Source organism: Physeter macrocephalus, chromosome 7, assembly GCF_002837175.3.
Source record: "Physeter macrocephalus isolate SW-GA chromosome 7, ASM283717v5, whole genome shotgun sequence".
NCBI classification, from domain to species: domain Eukaryota; kingdom Metazoa; phylum Chordata; class Mammalia; order Artiodactyla; family Physeteridae; genus Physeter; species Physeter macrocephalus.
In genome coordinates, this window is record NC_041220.1 from 33,184,049 (window position 1) to 33,191,342 (window position 7,294).

Genomic DNA, 7,294 nt, shown 5'->3' on the forward strand with positions numbered 1-7,294 from the left:
GGCCCAGCCGCTCCGCGGCATGTGGGATCTTCCCAGACCGGGGCACGAACCCGTGTCCCCTGCATCGGCAGGCAGAGTCTCAACCACTGCGCCACCAGGGAAGCCCCCACAAGTAAAGTTTTATTGGAAGACAGCCACATTCATTCATCTTCATGTATTGTCAGTTGCTGCTTTTTGCACTACAGTGGCAGAGTTGAGTAGTTGTGACAGACCATATGTGGTATCCTCATCACTTTGCACTACACTGCAAATAGCAGTGACTTAACTCCAAGTTTTGAGTGTCACGTCTATGACCTGTGTAAGAAAATATCCTCAAAGATGTAATACATAAAATTTTATTACACATGAGCATTAACAGGTGAATCAGTTTTTTTCTTGCATGTACAGATGAATCTTTAAAAAACTAGCACTTCAAATAAATTAAAAGGGACAACCATCAAGTGTTCAAATTGTGAAGAAATAGTTGAAAACCTAAGACTCCAAGCTTCCAGGTGAATTGATTTAATGATGGAGGATCACTAATTTTGAACCCTAATTAGGTGAAATGTTATACTCACCCCAAAAGAAAGATCTGTATTACAGAAAAAAATTTACTCAATAATCATCATAGTTTGACTTCATTAATAGAAATTTTATAGAGATTTGTTTCCTCTCTTTATGCTTATGTAATATCCTCAATTTTGCCTCTTGGCCGTTTACAGAAAAAGATTACTGGCACATGCTGTAAATAAGGAAATAAAGCATTCAAATCCCATGGATAGGGTTTCAGCAAAACTCACAATGAAGAAAAAGTTATTTTATTTATAAAATATTTTATGAGTATTTATGTATGTGTGAGGTCCTCTGGGCCAGTCCAGTGTACTATTACACTTCCATTGCTAAATGTGAGATTGACTGAAAGGAGGCCTGACTCCTTGTTGGATGCTTTGGGTATTGGAGACCTTCCTGGTCAAGTAAAAATAGTGTTTTCTGGAATGCGCCAGCCTCAGAAACTCTTGGAAAACTGTCTCCCACCCCATTACCTGAAGCATAGCTGCTGCCTCAAAGGGACCCTCACTTCACAGAGACCCTTAAGTACCTGGACCTGAATCACCGGTGGCTCAGCTAAGTTAAAAGCTAATGGTATCCACTGTGCTGCTGTGGCTGTCCAACCTCAGCGCCAGCTATGCAGAGCTAAAGTGAATGTGGTTGGTCACTGCTCAGTGAGCAGAACTCAAGGCTGTTCTCATAGATCTGGTCATGAACAGTCACCTTTGCTGATTCTTGGGCCTGCCACTTGCAAGACTATTCAGGCAGATTAAAACACCCGTTTTAAAGGCCGTATGTTGTGAGAACAAATTGTGGCTGCTGGTTGGACCATCTGGGTCACTCATGTAGATGCCTGTGGTAAAGGCCAGTTCTCTGATATGACCTAGTAAAATCAAGGTGCTGATCAAGCCTCCACCACCCAGACTGCTCTCACACATGGCTACATGTCCACCATCATGGGCTGTGCACACAGTAAAGAACTCTTCTTCATGTATGGCAGACCTGTGACTCCTGCCAGACATCACCCCATTTGTCTTGAGGTAGTTGAGGCCATATCACATAGACTGACTACTGATGGACTAACTACACTGGTCCTTTGGTCACCTTTCAGGGTGGCTGATGGTGCCTCAGCACTGCTGACACACTTTTAGGTTACAATGTTGCTGTCCCATTCGGATCACCTGACTTTGGCCACACAATTGCAGGCCTTCAAGCTAATATGTCATATGTGTCATGTTAGTTTTCCGGACCTCTAGCAACGCAGCACTTTTTGTTACAAAGTCCTCCTGGCAATGAGCCCATAGGGTATTTGATGGCTATTTCACAGGTGCCTACCATCCACAGATATCTAGCACTGTTGAGCTTTAAAAAGCTTTCTGACTGTCACCCTCACCTCCTGTACTACATAACTGACTGGGTCACAGAATATGGCAATCCCCAAAAAAGGATCATCTCATCTTGGCTGCCTCCTGTATGATAATCAGGACAGAAGGTCTAGGTCAAAGTAGGGATAACTGGAGAAAATACGAAATTATAGGTACAGATTTTGTGGCAGTGGAGGGAAGACGACAACCATGGCACCTGGGAAGAAAACAACTTAGATCCCAGGGAAGGGGAACAATTAATGCACTCTTTGACCCCTAGGTCATCAGTTCTCAACCTTGGGCCTATTGGTATTTTAGGCTGGATAATTCGTAGTTGTGAGGGACTATCCTGTGCATTGTGGGACATTTTGCAGTATCACTGGCCTCTACCCATTAGATGCCAGTAGCACCTTTCCCCAAGTTGTGACAAAAATGTTTTCAGACATTGCCAAATGTCCCCCATGGGGCAAAATGTCCCCCATGGGGCAAAATTTCCCCCTGTTGAGAACCACTACTATTCATCCAGAACTGCTACCTGAATCAAGAGGCAGTTGCAGCTAACAGTCTGACTTGCTACTGACTTGGCATTTCTGTCCATGTGCTATGTAAACAGGAAAATTCATATAGACATGGTTGGTCCTGAACTATTCTGCTGTGCCTGGTGCCATCAACAGCAGCTTCCCAATGCAAATGAGTTCAAATGTACAAACACAGAACAACACAATCTTGATTCAATCTGGCTGATCACATGCTTTTTTAAAACAATTGAAATATAGTTGATAACGCTAGTTTCAGGAGCATTACATAGTGATTTGACATTTGCATATATTATAAAACAATCACCACAATAAGTTACTAAACTATCCTGAAAGTTATTACAATATTGACCATATTCCTTATGCTGTATATTATATCCTCATGGCTTATTTACTTTTATAACTGGAGGTTTGTACCCCTTAGTCCCCTTCACCTATTCTGCTCCCCCCTCCCTGGCAACCACAGAAAACTAGTTTGTTCTCTGTATCTAAGTCTTTATTGTTTGTTTCTTAGATTACACTTACAAGTGAGATCATATATTTATCTCTGTCTGACTTATTGCACTTAGCATAATACCCTCTAAATCCATCCATGTTGTCACAAATAGCAAGATTTTTTTGATGTCTAAGTAATATTCCATTGTATGTATATACCACATCTTTATCCATTCACCTATTGTAAAAATGCTGCAGTGAACACTGGTGCATATATCTTTTCAAATTAGTAAATACCCAGAAGTGAAATTGCTGGATCATATGCTAGTTCTGTCTTCAGTTTTTTGAGGAAACTTCATACTGTTTTCATAGTCACTGCACCAATTGACAATCCCACCAGCAATGCATAAGGGTTTCCTTTTCTCCATATCCCAGATACTTGTTATTTGTTGTCTTTTTTGATGATAGCCATTCTGACAGGTGTGAAGTGTGGTTTTGATATGCATTTCCCTGACAGTGATGTTAAGCATTTTTTCATGTGTCTGTTGGCCATCTGTATGTCTTCTTTGGAATAATGTCCGCTCAGATCCTCTGCCCATTTAAAAATTGGCTTTTTTTAATGTTGAGTTGTATGAGTTTTGTGTATATTTTGGATATTAACCCCTTATTGAATATATTATTTGTAAATATAGTTTCCCATTCAGTAGGCTGGCTTTTTGTTTTGTTGATATTTCCTCTGCTGTGCGAAAGCTTTTTAGTTTCATGTTGTCCCATTTGTTTATTTTGGCCTTCATTTCCCTTGCCTGAGAAGACAGATCCAAAAAAATATTGCTAAGACCAATGTCAAAGAGCATACTGCCTATGTTTTCTTCTAAGAGGAGTTTTATGATTTCAGGTCTTATATTTAGGTCTTTAATCCATTTTGAATTTATTTTTGTATATGGTGTGAGGAAGTAGTCCAGTTTGATTCTTTTGCATGTAGCTGTCCAGTTTTCCTGACACTATTATTGAAGAGGCTGTCTTTTCCCCATTGTATATTCTTGCCTCCTTTGTCATAGATTAATTGCCCATTTAAGTGTGGGTTTATTTCTGGGCTCTCTATTCTGTTCCATTGATCTATGTGTCTGTTTTTGTGCCAGTACCATACTGTTTTGAATGACTGTAGCTTTGTGATTAGTTTTAAATCAGGGAGTGTGATACCTCCAGCTTTGTTCTTTCTCTAGATTGCTTTGACTATTCAGGGTCTTTTGTGTTTCCATACAGATTTTAGAATTATTTGTTCTAGCTCTGTGAAAAATGCCTTTGGTATTTTGATAGGGATTGCACTGAATCTGTAGATTGTCTTGGGTTGTATGGTCATTTTAACAATATGAATTCTTCCAATCCATGAGCATGGTGTATCTTTCAGTTTGTTTGTGTTGTCATTTTCTTTCATCAGTGTCTTATAGTCTTCAGAGTATAAGTCTTTTACTTCTTTGATTAGATTTATTTCTTTTGATGTAGTTGTAAATGGGATTGTTTTCTTAATTTCTCTTTCTGGTAGTTCATTATTCATGTATAGAAATGCAACAGATTTCTGTATCTTGCAACTTTACTGAATTTATTTATTCTAATACATTTTTGGTTGCATCTTTATGATTTTCCATATAGAATCATGTCACCTGCATACAGTTTTACTTTTTCCTTTCTAAGTTGGATTTTTATTTCTTGTCTTTTTTCTTTTTTCTTTTTTTTTTTTTTTTTTGGTCTGATTGCTGTGGCTGGGATTTTCAATACTTTGTGAATAAAAGTGGTGAGAGTGGGCCTCCTTGTCTTGTTCCTGATCTTAGAGGAAATGATTTCAGTTTTTCACCTTTGAGTATGATGTTGGCTGTCAGTTTGTCATAGATGGCCTATATTATGTTGGGGTACATTCCCTCTATACCCACTTTGTGGATAGTGTTTATCATAAATGGTTGTTGAGTTTTGTTAAAAGCTTTTCCTGCATCTATTGAGATTATCATGATTTTTATTCTTCAATTTGTTAATGTGTATCACATTGACTGATTTGTGGGATAAATCCCCCTTGATCATGGTATATGATCCTTTTAATGTGTTGTTAAATTTGGTTTGCTAATCTTTTGTTGAGGATTTTTGCATCTATGATATTGGCCTCTAATTTTCTTTTTCTGTTGTGTCTTCGGTTTTGGTATCCAGGTGGTGCTGGCCTCATAGAATGAGTTCAGAACCATTCTTTCCTCTTCAACTTTTTGGAATACTTTGAGAAGGTTAGGCGTTAACTTTTCGTTTTCGTTACATGTTTGGTAGAATTAACCTGTAAAGCCATCTGGTCCTGGACTTGTTTTGTTGGCAGTTTTTTTTTTTTTTTTTTTTTAAATTACTGATTCAATTTCATTACTGGTAATTGGTCTGTTCATATTTTCTGTTTCTTCCTGATTCATTCTTGGGAGCTTGTATGTTTCTAGGAATTTATCCATTTCTTCTAGGTTGTCCATTTCAGTGGCATGTAATTGATGTAGTAGTATCTTATGATCCTTTGTATTTCTGTTCTCTTCAAAGAATCAGCACTTAGTTTTATTGCTTTTTTAACTCTTTCATTTGCTTCCACTCTTAACTTGATGATTTCTTTCCTTCCATTAACTTTTGGGTTTTTTTGTTCTTTTTTTCCTAGTTCCTTTAGGTATAAGTTTAGGTTGTTTATTTGAGATTCTTCTTGTTTCCTGTGGTAGGCTTGTATTGGTATAAATATCTCTCTTAGAACTGCTTTTGCTGCATCCCATAGGTCTTGGATTGTGTTTCCATTTTTATTTGTCTCCAGGTATTTTTTTATTTCCTCTTTGATTTCTTCAGTTGTTTAGTAGTATGTTGTTTAGTCTGCATGTGTTTGTGTTTTTTTGCAGTTTTTTTCTTGCAGTTGATTTCTAGTCTCATACCTTTGTGGTCAGAAAAGGTGCTTGGTATTATTTCACTTTTCTTAAATTTATTGAGACTTGTTTTGTGGCCTATCCTGGAGAATATTTCATGTCTTGTGAAGAGAATTCTATTTTTGGATGAAATGTTTTGTAGATATCTATTAATTCTGTCTGGTCTTATGTGTCATTTAAGGTCAGTGTTGCCTTTATTGATTTTCTCTCTGGATGATCTGCCCATTGATATAAGTGGGGTATTAAAGTCCCCTACTATTATTGTATTACTGTCAGTTTCTCCCTATATGTTAATATTTGTTTTATATATTTAGGTGCTCCTGTGTTGGATGCATATATATTTACAACTGTTATATTTTCTTGTTGGATTGACCCCTTTATCATTACATACTGCCCTTCTTTGTCTCTTGTACAGTCTTTGTTTTGAAGTCTATTTTGTCTGATGTAAGTATTGCTCCCCCAGCTTTCTTTTCCTTTTCATTTGCACAGAATCTTTTTTCATCCCTTCACTCTTAGTCTGTGTGTCTTTAGACATGAAGTGAGTCTGTTTTTTTTGGCTGTGCCGTGCAGTAGGCAGGATCTTAGTTCCCTGACCAGGGATCAAACCTGTTGCCCCCTGCAGTGGAAGTGCAGAGCCCTAAGCAGGGAAGTCCCCGAAGTGAGTCTCTTGTAGGCAGCATATATATGTGTTTTGTTTTTTTGAGTTTAAAAAAATCTAATCAGCCACTCTGTCTCTTGGTTGGAACATTTAGTTCACTTACATTTAACGTAATTATTGATAAGATATGTACTTACTATCATTCTGTTAATTGTTTTGGGGTTTTTTTTTTTTTTTTTTTTTTTAAAAACAACAGAAATTTATTTCTTACATTTCTGGAGGCTGGGAAGTCCCAAGATCAAAGCCCGGGCAGATTTGGTATCTAGTGAGGGCATGCTTTCTGGCTTATAGATAATTGTCTTATCCTTGTGTCCTCACCTGGTGGAAGGGGCAAGGGAGCTCTCATGGGTCTCTTATTTCATAAGGGCACTAATCTCATTCATGAGGGCTCCACCCTCATCACCTAATTACCTCCTGAGGGTTCCACCTCCAAATACCATTACATTGGGGATTAGAATTTCAACATATGAATCTGGGTTGGTGGGGGGGGGGGAACTTTCAGTCTGTAACAATGATTTAACATCCGCCTCATCCTTAAATACTGCTCGCAGATATACTGTATGGCTTTTTAAAGGACTAATTTGGGAAAATACTGATTAAAATAAAATAGTATAAACATTGATAAGTACTGAACTGTTCAAGGTCACTAGGATATAACTATTTTTATAATTCAAAATCTTCCACCAAGCATGTTTTGGGTTGTGGTTATTTTTTTTTTTTTAACATCTTTATTGCAGTGTAACTGTTTTACAATGGTGTGTTAGTTTCTGCTTTACAACAAAGTGAATCAGTTATACATATGTTCCCATATCTCTTCCCTCTTGCTTCTCCCTCCCTCCCACCCTCCCT